The sequence below is a fragment of the Suncus etruscus genome, chromosome 2 (assembly GCF_024139225.1).
Source record: "Suncus etruscus isolate mSunEtr1 chromosome 2, mSunEtr1.pri.cur, whole genome shotgun sequence".
Classification (NCBI taxonomy): domain Eukaryota; kingdom Metazoa; phylum Chordata; class Mammalia; order Eulipotyphla; family Soricidae; genus Suncus; species Suncus etruscus.
This window is the reverse complement of record NC_064849.1, coordinates 156,717,156-156,732,474: the sequence shown is the minus strand read 5'-3', so window position 1 is coordinate 156,732,474 and position 15,319 is coordinate 156,717,156.

Here is a 15,319-nt window from a genome sequence, read left to right as displayed (position 1 = left end):
CCTGATGATATCAGCCTAAATATTGAAATGCCTGAAGTTTGGTCAGATTTGCATCTCTGCAGATAATCATAAAAGGGTGATGAAGCAGGACCATAGACAAACAGTAATTATGGGTGATGGAGAAAGCAGGTGTGACTTCAACAGGGCGGGTGCTTGTCCTGAGATTGCCAACTATTAGCTGTTTGGTGATTATACTCATGATTTTTCACTGCTTGGTTTCTTCTCCTTAGAGAAAAGAGTGAGTCTGTGGAGCCGACCCAGTTCAAACATGGCGATTACATTTGAAGGCACAATTAAAGCTTCCAGGCCTTCTGGAAGTTGAAAGTTGGGGAAGGCTGCCCTCACTTACTCCAAAATTTTACTGGTGATGTTAGCCCAAATTTTATACCCAATCAGATTTGCGTCTCTGCAGAGAATTGGCTATAGGATTTAATTTGATGTTTTATGTCATTTTAAATATGAAGATACTTTTAGTGCTTTGAAATTTGGTCATCTTAGTTTTGCAATTAATTTCTGGAAATTTATATTTTTTGGACATAAGCAATTAATTTTAAAATAATCTATTATAAAATGCATATTTAAGAAATAGTAAAACATTCTAGGAATAATGAGGATAATATTACAATTTTATACATTTTAGATAGCACATCAAATTCTTATTTAAGTGTCCTATTATGAATATTATTGAGGAAGCAATAGAATGATTATATTTTTACAATACCGTGCTTCAATTATAGTTCTGGTTATATTCTTGCTCCACTAATTATGAATATCTACATTTTGCCCATTAGTACAAAATAAATTTTGTCATAAGTACTGTGCCTCTAATAAAAATTATGTTATCATCTTATAACTTATTTGTCTTTAAATGATCACATTTCTTTTTTCTAAAGTAAAATCTATTCACCTGCATTTACTTTTTATTTTTCTTTAGCAATATCTGAAGTTTTTTATACATTAAGCTTGTAATAAATTTAATTTTGTTATTTAGTTGATATTATATTTCTTAAATGTATTATGAATTATTTTAATATAATTATTAATTGCTAAATACAAGACTTCATTAATTTTTTTCTTCTTTCTTGATTTGAATCACTTTTTTGCTAATTTTTTATTTTTCTATGGTTATTTGTAATTTTTTTGAAATATAATTTTGGAAATTTGATGCTTTTTTGATCTCTGATCTTTGTGTTTAATCTTATCTCTAAAGATCTTTAATACTAATTACATGATGCTAGGGTAAATTTTGCATATGTCATTGTCTCGTTCGAACTTACTTTAAAAAAGTTAGTTTTCTGACTAGTCTCACTTTAATAGTTTTCCCACGATCTCAAAACTTTATATATGAATGTGGAAACTTTCTTTTATTATCATACTATAATTGAACAATAGTGATTTTCAGTTTGAATTTTTGCATGCTAGAGTTTCTGATAAGGTCTCTAGAGAGAAAAAAGATAAGTTCTGAAAATGAATTCCTGACTCTTGCCCTGAAGACTTGTCAGCTTATTTTGAGAGAAAGATATATAACTAACCTATTAAATCTCAAAACTATCAATGATGACTATGAATAAACTCAATTTCTAGCTAGGAAAGAAAATAGATGGAAGAGTATGAGCAATATTTTAAGGAAAAGTGATAAACCTGTTCACACACAAATAATGATTAATGATTCAAAAGTCAAAGGCTTTTGACTGAGTCACAAAAGAAAACAATAGGAAATAAGAATGAAATGTGAATAAGGTAAATGAGAGTATGGGTTTGTCCAATATATAGGCTATTTAAAAGCTGTTTAAGGAAATAATATGGAGAAACTTAAATTGATAACTCAGGATAAAAGTAGAATTTGATTTATAATTCAGATTCTAAAATATATGAGATAAGTTTGTAAAGAGAAATTTGAAGAAGGGAATTCATTTAAAGATACTTTGGCACATGTTTATCAAAATTCCTGAATAAAATGTATATAACTTCTTGGGTTTCCCAAACCAACTTGTATCATAAATGTGTGTGAAGCCTTTTATATACCAGCAAGCACTTTTTATACATTAGTAGAGTAACTGAAAATTCATTTTAATTCTACTATGATCTACTTGGATGATCTACATTTGATTCCACTGATTCAGAGTTCAGTTTCTTTCAGTTTCTTAGTATCATACTCCACTATACATATTGCTAGTAGAATTTGAAGACACCTGTGCTTCTCATCAGTCACAAATTAGAGCCTCTTGTCTATGACTTGTTTTTCAGCTTTCAAATATTTCAAATAATTACTTTTAGGATTCAAAGAACCTATTTATTATATTACTAATTAAACTTAGGAAATTAGTAGGATACATAGGCAAAAAACTGGAATTTCCATGCCCCAATTTTTGTATATTTCACCAATCCATTAATTCACAGAAGCCCCATCCATTTTTTCTACATAGGTATAGTTTATTAAGTTACTAATAATTGATAAGGGTATTCTGCCTTTTTCTTTTCATGTAAGTTAGGAGTATGTCTAGATGGCCCAATTTGCTAAACAAAAAATTAGTTCTTTAGCTTCCATTTTTAGGTGCTTCTAAAAGTTCATTTAGTTAACATAACAGATATTTTACCACTCTATTCTAAACCCAAGATAGAAATTCTAGATGAACACCAAATAAATATATAGAATATGCTTTTAATCATCTGAATGATTACATGTACACATACATATATGTTTAGACAGTTATTACAGATTAAACAATTTGCTAGGTATTGGAGATAGATTAATTAGAATTGACTCCTCTAGATTTTTAACATGACTATGTGATTGGTACATATTAAAATTATTAACTGGGCTTTTGCCAAGTTGAAAAATCAGGTTTATTACACATAAAATTTGTATTGGGAAATAGAATTTTTATGAGCCATAATTTTTAGGTTATTGTTCTTGTTCTTTCTGCATATGTGAACCTAAGGATTGAACCAAGTTGGCCATGTGTAAGGCAAAACACCTTACCTGCTCTACTATCTCTCTACTACTACTATATTTTTGATGTGGACATTACTCTTTCATTTTAATTTTTACTTTTCTCATGGTAAAAGTCCTAAAATAGTCACACTCAAGAGATTATTATGGAGATTAAGACAGAAATTATATATTATAGTTTCTGTAATATTATCATTATTACTGTTTTTTAATTATCAAATTCTCTACTGAATATCTCAATAAATGTTTAATGTGGGATGTTAATTAAAGAAAAAAGTTTAATACTGGAGAAATATTTTTGTAATTGATATTCTGAAAGAAACTATGGAAAATCATACGTATAAAATATGTTATTTAACTGTGTACAAAAGGGCAGATGAAAGACTTCTGCTTCAATAGTAGTGACCAATAAGAATTAAAATTAAAATAGTATTCCTAATTAAGGTAAAGAGAATGATCAGGAAGATATTACTGAAGAAAGACAAGTGAAGGAAAGTAAGACAAGTGAAAAATAAACAGTCAATTTGATCATCTAAAGCTCAATTTCAGTAATTAATAAACTAGTGGAAGAAAAGATAAAATACAATGGATTTGAGATCCATTAAGATGCATAATAATTAAAAGGTAGGTGTAAATTACACTTGAGAATCTATCAAAAGAGAATAAAGAAATAAAATTTAACATACATTGATCCTTTTGTGCATTTTCAGGAAAGAAAAGTCTAAGCACACGAGAAATATCTGTCAAGATGTAGGTTAGGGATTCATAAACAGCAGGAATGTAGAATCAAAGGAAGGAGGAGAATGACAAGTATTATCAATCAATGAGAAAGTATCAACTTACATCCATATAAATAAATAAGTTGTTATATGCTCAGCCAGAGGAAAAATTGGTCTGTATATAAATTTGTATTTGAAGTATAATCTTAACACAAAGCTTTGCATTTTATGTATTCTCTAATACTCACAAATATTATTTCTGGAGCCTGTTAAGGTCTGAGAAAAACAAACAAAAAATAGCGACCATGGGCATACATTGACTTTCAGATTTTATATAACTCCTTATAATTTCTTATAATATGTTCAGCCCTTATCTGGATATCCTTATTTTCAAAAAGAAAATAATTTTATTTTATGCCACAGTTAAAAACCTTGTCAAATATGTCATATTACCAACAACTTGTGGAAACAAATGTTGCTGCAGTAGACTATAGAAATAGTAGAAAACAACAGATACAATGTACAATTATCATTTGTTTTCTGCCACTCAAGACTGAAAAGGTATGCTAATAGAATTTATTGCTTTAAAACTTTGATTAGGCAAGTACAGAATTTTAATGAACTAGGTAATTAAACTTTAGAATACATTTTATTCCAGTTCTATTACCAGATCCTATAAATCTTTCAATACAATAACATCAGCATTATTCTAACATACTTAAAAGAGTTCATAAAGTGCAAGAACATTTTTGAACACTTATTCATTTAATGCTAGATAAGCAAAGTTAGTTTGCTATAAAATGTTAGGGAATATCTAAATTGCAGTTGTATTTTTAGGCATTTTAGTGATTTTGTCCTTGTTGCTTGCTATACTTCTTAATGTCATTGACAGTGCTAACTTGGAGTGTATAAAAATCATTTACCAATATTGAACTATAATGACGTAAAAATTTTTGATTCAGTAGTTATGTCATATTTGGCCAAATAGCCAGCAATTGCCACAAGAGCAAAATATGCTACTTACAAGAAGTTCTAAGTTTGTATGAGAAATAAATCAAAGGGACATGAAGTGATCTGCAATGAACAGAGGAAAAAAATCAATACAAAGGCCTATTTCGAAGGTAATGAAGAGACTACTGATGTTTGAGCTATGTTTGTTGCATACGAGTTGTCATTGGACAGTAAATCTTAATTCAAAAAGGAATGCTTCCTGATGGCTCTAATTCTCCATTTTTGGGACCCTATTCTAAAACTACATATATTGATTGTAATACATGCTTCATAAAAATGTATGCATTATGACAAAATCATGCCTAAAGACAAATTTAGAGCAAAGTACCCTATATAAAATCCTCTATAATAGTGATTATATATTGTACAGTAATATATTAGTAACTTGCTTGATTGTTATTTTAGACTTTATCATTTTTACTAATGTAATTTATATTGAATAAAGGACACCATGAAGATTCTCAGACCAATTTATATATTGTCCTTAGGCTAACTTAATTTAATGTTCTGTATTGAAGTAGGTAGAACATTTCTTTGGAAAATATCAAAGAAGAATGCAAAGTATTTGAAGAGTTAAATTATTTTATGGCTCCCAAAAGAATTAATGGGGACTTTGACAAGAATAAAGATGAGATGTATCAAAGAAGAAGGTGCAGGCGCTCTACCTGTTCAGCTCCTCTATTTGAGAATTTCCTCTATTTTTAACACTCGTTTTTTTCTGGTAAATTTATTATGTCCACTGTAAAATCCTTTGCAGGGCATAAAATGTATCACCAAGAGGATATCCAGAGCCTCCAAATTGAAAAGGCAGGAATTATTTCTTCTAATCATGGATCTCTGAGAGAAGATAAGAAAAGAGTGGAGTTTTACCTTTCTCATAAGCTTACCTTTATGCTCATAAGTGAAGGTATTTGGCAAAAATCAGCATCAGGAAGAGAGATTTTTTCAAAGAGGGAGAGATTTTTATAGAGCTAGACACATGGAGTTGTTGTCTGGCTGAGATACCTCCTACAGCAGGGAGAGCAGAGAAAGAACTTCCATCTCCTTCTCAATTATTACTAAGATTATATATTTTTCTAAAACAGGACATTATTTACAGAGAATTTCCACTTGCCTTTCAGAGTCACCTGAATATTTTGGGTTTTTTGTTTGTTTGTTTGTTTGTTTAACAGAAATTCCATGTTAGTTACTAAATACTTAGTCTAATTGCTTAAAATTTAAGTTTTAGTGTCTTCTGCTACCAAATGGGATAAATAATTTCCACTTCTTAATTTACTATGAAACCATAAATTTATTTCAGGCACATATAATCATTAAATATTTTTCCAGTTCTCCAGTATCAGTTCTCCAGTATTAAGCAATTTACTGCAATGCCTCTTTTCTCTTTTGTATTAAACCAATTTCTTGTTTGCAACAGCATAGACTATATGAAATGAGTACTTATCATGGAGAATAACCAAACACATAATTTCTCATCTGTCAAAAAGGTTTGAAAACTTATTTAGAAAACAATTTCTAATCAGCTAAGTTCCATACATTTTTTTATTCTCAAATTGTTTGGATTTCACTTTGGGTACTTTTATTTTGTCTTGTGAAAGTCTCTGCCTTTAGTGCCTGGTGGTCAGGCAAGTGTTGGGAATTGAACTGAGGTAGTGTATTTAAAACATGTTCTTTTTCCTCAGTACTTTATCTTAAGTCATAAAGGAATTTGTTTTGTTTGGTTTTGGTGTCAAACCTAGCTGTGCTGAGAGTTTATTTCTGACTTTGTGTACAAGGGTCACTCCTGGATATGCTCAAGGGTTCTTACAGGGTTCTGGAGATCAAACGTGGGTCAGCTATGTGCCAGGTAAATGCACTTCCTTCTGTACTTTGTGCTTCTATGCTTAGGTGCCACTGAAAAATATTTTAGGTTTGCTATTATTTTATTTAGTTTGAAAATCGTTCATAACACTTTGTAAATTCAATAGTTTCACACCTCTGTAAGAGTATTTACTTCGCCACCCACACATGAGTTTTCCTGCAGTATAAAATTAAAAATAAATCTAATTACTAATGGTTTATAAACAAAAATAAATTTAATATTTAATATTAAAAATATTTATATTGTTTCCATAAATGGAAGTCAAAATTGTTTCCCATCAAAAATGAAAGATTATTTGTTTTAAACTACAACCTGCAAAAACTGGTTGTTTCCAGATTATTTAATATATACCATTATAATTAGCGAATTTTTTAAAAGTTGCTATACTTTTAAGGTCAATATTAATTTGTTTGTTTGTTTTTTTGGTTTTTGTATCACACCCGGCAGCGCTCAGAGTTACTCCTGGCTCTATGCTCGGAAATCGCTTCTGGCAGGCTCGGGGGACCATATGGGATGTCAGGATTCAAACCACCATCTTTCTACATACGAGGCATAAACGCCTTACCTCCATACTATCTTTCTGGCCCCCAATATTAATTTTTAAGTTAGTGTTTGTGTGCAGTGTGAGATAAGGGTTGTTTTTCTTTTTTAGTATGCTACTAAAGAGTTTTTCTAATACTTGTTATAGAGCTTTATTTTAACTCCACTTTATATACATTTTTGGCATATACTATATAACTATCTTTGATATATATATAAAACTATCTTTGATATTTTGTCACAGTAAATATGAAAGTTTATATATTAGCTGAATACTTTTCTATTGGTCAGAGTTTATCCTAATTCAGTAATACATTATTTAGATTACAAGAGCTTTAGAATATGACTTAAATTAGATAATTAAATACTTACTACCTTATTTTTATCCTCTCATAATTGCCTTGGCTATTTCCAATCTACGAACATAGTAAATTTTTAAAATTCCTATATACAAAAAATATAGAAATAAGAATATCTGGTTTAATTTATCTTCTGTATGTACTTTTATGGTTGTATTTTTATTAGTTTTGCTCTTTTATGGAGATTTGAATTTATTTGTTCTTTTTCTATTGAGGGAAGGATGTAATCAGAGAATCTGAGTCACTATCTTTAGTTGGAAGAGAAGAAACAATTGAGGCATAAAGAACTACGTCATAGCTCTTTCTCTATGGTGAGGCCTGTAACCACAGCAGTTACCAACCACATAAAATGGACTTTCATACCCCTACCTCAATGGTTGAAAAATATTTTTCTCCAATGTCAAATCTCAATATATCCAAATTCCAGTGAGGATATAGAATGGAATTTAGGTACTCTTATTGCCTCTAGTCAAAGTCTGGAATCAATGTCATGGTCTCTTGCTCTTCACTGTTGTCCTAAAACATACCTCCATGATGTCACTTTACCATTTTATGTACATAACGTATGTTGTTTGTTCCTCAATTGCACATTCTTGCCATTCTTGCCATTCATTCTCATGAATAAGTCTGTTGCTTGAAAGAAATATATTATATATATATATATATATATATATATATATATATATATATATATATATATATATATAAACTCTATGTCACTCTGTCTCTTCTGGACATAAAACCAGACACCAACTCTCTTGCAGGGGTCTCAAACTCAATTTACCTGGGGGCCGCAGGAGGCAAAGTCGGGGTGATCCTTGAGTGCAAAGTCAGTAATAAGCCTTGAACATTGGGGGGTGTGACCCAAACAACTAAAACAAAACAAAACAAAAAAAGATTCCTCTAGGGCAGGGCCACAAAATGTTGTACGAAGGACGTTTGCGGCCCGCAGGCCGCGAGTTTGAGACCTCTGGGAGGTCTCAGATGCCAGTAAATAATCTTCCAAACTGATTTGTTCTTATGTCAATAAGGCCCCTCTTTCTGTTAAGTCACTTCTGTGCTTTTTTTTAGGCAACAGGAAAATTCTGTGTGTTCTATTCTGTCAATCTCATTCTTAAAGATTCTTAGCCTTGGATAAAAGATGATCTATAACATCTTAAAATTTCATATAAATTTTATGCATATAAATTTAATGGCTTATCTATTACTTTTACCAAATGTTCATAATAGACTGTATTTAAAAATAGTGAAGAAAATTTCATAGAGAGCTGGGGAGAGACTGTGCATGCTCTGTAGAATGTCTGAGTTGAACCCTTAATGCTACATAATCTCCTGAAGACTGTCAGGAAGCAACTCCTGAGCACTGAGCTGAGAGTAGCTCCTGAACCCTTCCTGGACTAACCCAAAGCAGCAAAATAATTATATATATATATATATATATGTAATATTTTAAACTTGATAATTGAATTAATGCAGAGGAAGAAAGTTTTGTGCTATATGTATATATATGTATATAACTCATTATTACTACTTGACAATATACACTTAACTATTTTAGTGGTATCAAATATTTATAATGAATTTACTTATATATCTATGCTGAAACAGCAGTAGCAGAAACAAAGCATACTGCTATATAGTGATGAAGAAGATACTGAATATTTCCACATTCATTTGAGCGATAAATGTGTTTCTTTAACAGAATTATATTTACTGTTTGAAGTGACTACGTCCTCTTATTACATACAATGAACTACAAATTAAAGGTTAGATGTTATCATTGTCTTAAGGAATATATTTATATTACTTTTGGAATTTTAATATTATTTTTATTATATTTGTCACAATTTCTTTACTATTTTGATATTAATTTTATTCTATCTATATCTTGTTGGTTTTTTTTTTTTTTTTTTTTTGGTAAGGTCATACAAGATGGTGATCAGGATTTACTCCTTACTCTGGATCTGGGATCATTCTTGGAAGTGCTCAGAAAATCATATGGTACTGGAATTTGAACTTAGATCAGCCATGTGCAAGATAAGTACACATGTAAAACTATATTTATAACTTATCCTAATTCATTTTCCAAGACATTTAGTATGTAAATATGAATGAATACAATATTAAGTGGCATGTAGCATATCAATCTTTTTTGTGTTATATTTAATTTTAGAAGACTCATACTTAAAACATGCTTTGTAAATAATATTTAATAATATCTTCTGTGGCTGAAGAGATAGCACAGTGTTGTTTGCCTTGCAAGCAGCCAACCCAGGACCTAAGGTGATTGGTTCAAATCCTGGCATCCCATATGGTCCCCCTTGCCTGCCAGGAGCTATTTCTGAGCAGATAGCCAGGAGTAAACCCTGAGCGCAGCAGGGTGTGTCCCAAAAACAAAAACAAAAAAAAATAATATTTTCTGTTGTATTCATTTTAAAGTACAAAAGTCACTAATATTAAAGCAACTAAGAGAAATGAGTCAGCCTTAAAATAAATCAAAGTATTATAAATTTAATGATTATCAGGAAAGTATGTCTTCTCTCTTTTGGTTAAAAACATGTTTTAGGCATCATTGATTTGGTTTGACTTTGCAGTTATTAGTTCAGAAAATGTAACAAAATTGAATCTATTATTCGAATGGTTCTACCCTGTTTTTGACTTATAAATATAATTATGAGTGTCTGCCTCAGGGTGTATTTTATTGCACAGCAACGGACTTTAGTGGTGTGTATATAATGGTTTTTAAATGCTTTGTCTTTTAGTAAAGTTATAGTCATTTACACAGTTTATTTAGATTTGTTTTTGTCCTAACCTTATGTTTGTAAAAGGTAATAACAGATAATTCTTTCAATGTTTGATGAACATGGGTTGCTGGCTGATGTCTTATTTTATTATGATATGGTAGTATGGATCTGATGGACAAGGAAGAATAGAAGTTGATTTTTAAAATTAATGTCTTAGATAGCACTTCTGAATCTCCAATGGCAACCTTGGAATAAATGCATGTTAAGAGGGTAAATATCAATGTTTTTAGTCTTTTTATAATAAAAAGAAACCAACATTTTTTTCAGCGCCATATATATTATATTTTAAAAGAAATATTGAGAGTCAGCCTGGAGAAAATAATGACAGTTTATTGACATCATGCAAAACTATAGCATTACCTAGTTAGGTCAAATTTAAATGGCACTACTATGTTTATGTATTTTAACATAGATGAAAGCTTTAAAAATATACTGTTTGTCTTGTTGAAAAACCAATTTCTCAAACTAGAGACAATTTATTTTTCCCATCTCTGTCTAAGCCTTAGCATAACTATGTCTGACACATAGTGAGTGTAGAGTAAATATTTATAGTATAATTGAGGAGACTATAGGAAAAAAAGAGTTATAGACAGTTGATCTGTGACTCAAATACAGAGTACTGGAAAGATGAAGTGCCAGGTTGCCAAAAATCATGTTTCTAGAAAGAAACACTCTAAATAGTAGTAATCATGTTTTATTTCCTAGCTGATGTCAACTGCTTCCACTCATTTTGTGGGCAACATTGTGTGGGGTTAAATTGGTGGTTTCTCCTATGACTTTTAGAGAATGGAAATGAGCAGTGTTTCTTTCACAAGTTTAGATTAAAACATTAGCTGTAAATATTTCACTGTTTGAGGGGTGTAATTAGTGTTTGAGTCACACCTGTGGTGCTTAGGGTTTACCCCTGGTCCTGTACTCAGGAATCATTTCTTGTGGGCTCCGTAGACCACCAAGGATGCCAGAGATCAAATCCAGGTAAAGTGTGTGCAAGGCAAGTGCCACACCTGCTGTACTATGACTTCAGTCCTAAATACTTACATTTTAACACATAAAGATAAGTGGGAGTATTTTTAAGGTTTGCAAATAAATCATGAAACATAAATTCTCTAGTAGGCTGTCAGGAAAAGTTGAACAAAATTTTTGAATAGAAGAACTTTGTGGTCTTGAAAGTGAATATTTGACAAAATAGCTGTCAGGATATATATATATTTACTTACTTACCAGTGGAGGAACTTGGTATTAATGTGAAAATAGCGTCTGAAATGAAATAAGAACACAGAATGATACATCCAAGTTGGTGAAATCAAGTCCTGAAGGAAAAGGCTTGCTTCCGTCCATTTTATTCTTATAATTTCCTTTGAGAGTTCTTGGGAATTAATCCTCTTACTGACTGCTCTAGTCTCAGCACTGTGACTCTATCAGTCAGGATTCGGTATGAGAATTAGAATTGCCATGAATGACACAGAATAGAAACTCTTACTTCACACTGTTATGGGATCTAGAAGAAAATTTGATGGGAAGTTGTTGCAATGTCTCTTTTGTTTGGCATCAAATCTAAAAAGTTAGGTCAGCAGTCAGGAAAGAAACTGGGTCTTATAGGATGGATAATAAAGAGAGGACAAATGCTAAACAAAAGGCAAAAGGAGACATACAATGTCTAGAAGAAAAATGGAATAAGGGTGGAGGGTTTTTGACACTCTGGTGGTGCTCATGACATAGCAGCACTGCAATATTATCAATACTATGAAACAATAGTAAAATAAATTTAAATAGAATAAAATCCAATGCCTTATATAATAATTGATTCTTCTTTTTACTAATGTGTAATTATAAATTCACATATATAAACATTAAAGAAGTGAAACTAAGTTGAATACTAAATTGAATATGATATCTATGCTTATTATTGTTATATATTTAACTTGGCCAAGTTATTTCTATGAAGCTTGTAAAAATTGTTTTTACCAACTATGAATGCCAGATAAAAGCATATTCACTAAAATTTAATAAAAAAGTTGTTAATAATTTTGATGTTGATATTAACAATCAGTTTTAGGGCTTGTATTATCAAAATCTTGAAATATAAATGCTCTATTGCTTCATTGTGGATATCAGTCTATTACATAGCACTTATCATGTACTATTAAATCATTGTAAGCTTTTATTCGTAGTTATTGAACAGATTATTTAATTTGTTTGTTTTTTATTAATTTATTTTACCATACCTGGCAGTGCTTAGGCTTATTTCTGGGTCTGCACTCAGGAGTATTATTCTTGGCATGTTTGAGGGACTATAAGTGGTGCTAGGGATGGAATATGGGTTGACTACATTCAAGGGATGTTCTCTACCATATGTACTCTGACTCCTGCCCTATGATTTAATTGTTTTAATTAGAATTTTTTTAAAACAAAAATTTGCAGGGTTATTAATGATACTCTTCTCCCAACTTCCTGCCTAACTCACCTGGATTGTGAGACCCTCCCACAGCTGGGCGGGGTCTGTGGTTGGTAATTAAGGCAGATGAATCAACAGAGAGGCAGAGGCAGTTAGATGGATGGAGGCAGCTGAAAGAAATTGCTTAAAGAGTTTATTTAGACAGCACTAGTGGTGGGAATGCCCCTCATTCATTGTCACTATGTACCATAAAATGATGCAGTGAAAGATTTGTAATGCACTTTGGTCACAATAAAAATTAAAAAAAAAAAGCTTAGTTAGAGTAGTTAGAGGCCATGTGAAAAATATGCACATGTTGGTTAGTGCCTTGTAACAAAACTGATGTCTCCTGAAACCTCATCTGACTGTCTGCGGATCATTTCCTCGCCCTTGTCCTGAGCTCACAGACCCGCGGTCTGAAGGGGCTGCAGGCGCCATGGGGCTGGGCTGAGAAAGGCCTCACCATCACCTCTAGGACTTTATAATTAATAATTAATACAGAAATTAATATAAATTATGAAATTTTACTTACATTTGAAAATTTTTTTTACAGAAAATAATTTCATAATTTGGTATTCTGCATATCAGTTTAGTTCATTATGTTTGGAACTTGAAGTTTACTTCAGAATTCTTAGAGATTTGTAACCTTGACCCTCAGAGACAAGTAGAGATCTATCAAACCATCCAATTGTTCTCACTGGTGCAGAGTGATAATACAACTAACAAGTGCTTCCTTGCACACAGCCAACCCTGGATCAATATTTACCATCCCATATGAACTCCCAAGCACAATTACCAGGTTTGGTCCCCAAACACAAACAAAATACCAGTCAATCTCTAAGTCAATCAGTTAATCAATCAAGTATATTTTTTTGCTAAGAGGCAAAATATTTTGGAACATATAAAAGAGTACCACAATCACAGACTTTTTCCCTCTCATGTAGGTATAAATATTGGGACATTAATGGGATAAAGAATCATTTAAATAATGCTTACATATTATTTGCTGACTCAAATAAGAATATTCTAGTTTCAGCATTTACTATTTCCATGCCATTTTCAACATCATGTAATATTAGGCAGGCAGTTGTAGGCACTAGGCTCAAGCTTTTGCTCTACTACAAATTTATTTTATATTTTTTATTACAAAGTATTTTGAATACATGACCTCGACTGGGCTAAATACTTCCTATACATTACAATTCTAGAAATCTGTGGTGTTTTTCTTTGTATTAATAGAATAATAAATATCAAACATGTATTCCAAGTGTTTTAATATACTTTTCATTTCACCATCTCAAGGTCATCACAGTGTTTTGGAGTCACATCCGGCAGTGCTCATGGTTACTCCTGGCTCTACGCTCAGAAATCGTCCCCAACAGCTTTAGGGGACCATATGGGATGCCAGGATTCCAACCACTGTCCTTCTGCATGCAAGGCAAACGCCTTACTGCTGTGCTATCTCTCCGGCCCCAAGGTCATCACTGTGTTATATTTTATTTTATTAAAACTATCTGTTTTAGGGGTCAGAGAGATAGCATGGAGGTAAGGCATTTGCCTTTCATGCAGAAGGTCGGTGGTTCAAACCTGGCGTTTCATATCGTCCCCTGAGCCTGCCAGCAGCAATTTCTGAGCATAGAGCCAGGAGTAACCCCTGAGCGCTGTCAGGTGTGGTCCAAAAAAACAAAACAAAACAAAACAAAACAACAACAACAAAAACTACCTATTTTAGTGATAGCCATCAAATTACTTATTAAATTGAGTGATTATTGGTAAATATTAGGATATAGCTTGCTACAAATAAAAGAAAAATAAAAGGAGAATATTAATCTATATATAAAAGGAGAATATTAATCCAACAATAAATAATTTCCACAAAAATAAAATGGCTGTTATGGGATTGTATTAATAAGTAATTCCTGAATAAACATCACACTGCTACATGTAGAGATGAAGGAATAGCTGAAAGGCTTTCTACACACTATGGTACTAATTGCCTTTTCTAAAGATTAAAAAATATTTTTTTAGTTTTTTCAGCATACTACGATAATTATTAGTTTTGCAATAGTCACTGGGTTTTACAACTAAAGGGTGGTGTTATAGGATACACTCTTGGTGTATTGGTGGAGGGAGGTCAACACTTGTGGTGGGAATGACCCTGACTCACTGTATATCTGAAATTTAACTATGAATGATTCTGTAGATCATAATTGTTTCAATAAAATTAAAAAATAAAAAGAATTTAAGATTGATATAGACAGACCATGCTTCTCATCTTTTTCTGTCCATGGCTCACTCCTGACCTTGTTTTTTTCCTAGGGATACTCTATCCTAACAGGTATCCCCTGTTAGTCTCATGCAAAGTGTTTATGCTATTTTCACCTGGGATTCCCTAAGATATTTTTTATTTTATTTTATTTTTTTATTTAAACACCTTGATTACATACATGATTGTGTTTGGATTTCAGTCATGTAAAGAACACCACCCATCACCAGTGCAACATTCCCATCACCCAATGTCCCAAGTCTCCCTCCTCCCCACCCGAACCCCGCCTGTACTCTAAACAGGCTCTCCATTTCCCTCTTACATTCTCATTTTTAGGACAGTTCATCACTCTTTGTGGTGAGCTTCCTGAGG